General features: G+C 37.6%; 1 non-coding gene across 1 annotated transcript; it reads left to right on the top strand.

The window, feature by feature from the left end:
- The first annotated feature begins 828 nt into the window (after positions 1-828).
- Positions 829-935, top strand: LOC112093621. The gene has a single exon (XR_002903138.1). It is a non-coding gene; the product is annotated as a small nucleolar RNA R71 (small nucleolar RNA).
- The last annotated feature ends 1,366 nt before the right edge of the window (positions 936-2,301 follow it).

Raw genomic sequence — 2,301 nt, 5'->3', positions numbered from 1 at the left:
TTAACATTTTGATTATCGAGACATGAGGTTTGCGCCATATGTTGACCCTTTGGGTTTGACTGAGCTTGTGAAGGGAACTTGCCGCATTCTTGAACAGCCAAGGCTCCAGTCAGATTCGTGATTTGACTCTTCATATCTTTACTTTCCTCCACCATTTGCGTGAACAGTGACTCAAACTTCTGATTCGTCTTACTCTGCACCTCCATGAAAGATTGCAAGGTGTTCTCAAGAGAACTCCGTGGCTGATGCGAATTTTATTGAGGTGCAGAATACGCCTTTGGCTGTTGCTCAGTTCTCTATTGTCCTCTTGATGGTTGTGCTTGGTTGGAATCTCTCCAACTGAAGTTTGGATGGTTCCTCCAGCCAGGATTGTATGTGTTAGAGAAGGGTTTGTTGTATGCCCCTAAGGCATTGCATTGCTCCTCATAAACCCCTCTCATTTCACCATAAGCAGGACAATCCTTAGCTAGATGTTCCACCATACCACAGACAAAGCATGGCTCATGTGTTTCTGCCCTTGCAACCGTGTGGATTCCTCTACCTTCTTTGCCTTTGAGGGCCTCGATTTGCCTTGTTAAAGATTCGACTTGGGCTTTGAGGTTGTCCTCCTCCCGTAATTGATAGATTCCAACTGGTCGGGACCTATTGGTGCTGTCAGTAGCACTAGGTCCGGTCCAAGTGTGGGCTTTTTCGGCTAACTCGTTGAGATACTCAAAAGCCTCCTCAGGATCCTTTTGGAGAAATTCACCATTGCACATCATCTGCACAAATTGGCGCTCTCGAATCTTGAGTCCTTCGTAGAAATAACTGACGAGGCGCCAACTCTCGTAACCATGGTGGGGACACTGATTTAACAGATCCTTAAACCGTTCCCAAACTTGATACAGAGTTTCATTGTCCTTTTGGGTAAAGGTCGAGATCTGTCGCTTCAGACCATTGGTCTTATGGTGAGGGAAATACTTGTTGAAAAATGATGTCGTCATTTCTTCCCAACTTCCAATAGACCTAGGTCGTAGAGAGTACAACTAGCTTTTAGCCTTTTCCTTCAAAGAGAAAGGAAATAATTTTAATCGCACTGAGTCCACGGCTTCAGCTCGGTTGTGAAAAGTGGCAACTACTTCTTCACACTCCCTAATATGAACGTATGGATTCTCGCTTTCTAACCCGTGAAAGGTTGGCAGGAGTTGGATCATGCCTGGCTTGAAATCCAAATTCGGCATATTTGGGGGAAACATAATGCATGATGGTGTGGCCGTACGCGTAGGGTGGAGATAATCGTTCAACGTCTTCTGTTGGACCTCCTCGTTTTGAGCCATTGCGAACGGATTTGCAATTGCTAATAAGGCTGGGGTCGAAGGAGGACTAGACGTGTGGGAAGAAATTTCACTAAGGTTCTCCGGTCTTACTGTGAATCTCCCTAGTTCGTCTCTATAATGATTCATTCACCCTATAACGTTTCACAAATTTATTTATTTATTATTATTTTTTTTTTATTATATTTTTTTTCTTTTTTTTTAATCAAAAAGAAAATAATTATATAGTAACGTAAATTGTAACCACCGAGAGTGCTCCCAGGAAAGACTATAGCTCTTGGCTCAATGAATAGTCTCCTAGACAGAACAACGTTCCCAGGAAAGATTGGTGGGGCGAGGCCCGCTTAAGTACCAACTTTCCTAAACTCCCTCAGATTATACTTTTCACGTAACCACACAATTATTCTCAAAATCAATTATTAAATTTTATTGAGTAAATTATGAAATGTAATCTAATTAATGGAAACTATTCCTAAAGTCAAAAACCTAAATCTACCAAATTATGAAAATCCTAGTTAGGAATCTAAATTAGTCAATTAATTACAATCCTAGTTATAATCCTAAGAGTTAATGAAACTGTAAAAGGAAAAATTAAATAAGGCAACAATTAAAATATACAAATGAGGAAACAAAATAAAATCATAATTTACCAAAAATAAAATATTACAAAATCAAATCACAATTAATTTTAAAATTAAAAAGGGAAAAAAATTAAGAATAAAAAAAAAAGTGAGATTTTTTTTTAACAAGACTACAACTAAAAAAAAATTGAAGAACGTGTGAACGTGAAAAAAAAAAAGTAAGAAAGTAGGAATACACTTTTAGAATTGAGAACTTGAGAACGCGCAACAAAAAAAATTTTCTTTTTTTTTTTTTGAGATTTTTTTTTAATTTTTTTTTGTTTGGTAACAAGACTAAAAAAAAATGAAGAACGTGGAACCAGCAACCAAAGTTTTTTTTTATTTTTATTTTTATTCTTTTTTAAATT

The sequence above is a fragment of the Morus notabilis genome, unplaced genomic scaffold (assembly GCF_000414095.1).
Source record: "Morus notabilis unplaced genomic scaffold, ASM41409v2 Scaffold95, whole genome shotgun sequence".
In the NCBI taxonomy this organism is placed as follows: Eukaryota; Viridiplantae; Streptophyta; class Magnoliopsida; order Rosales; family Moraceae; genus Morus; species Morus notabilis.
This window is presented reverse-complemented; position numbering and strand designations above follow the sequence as displayed.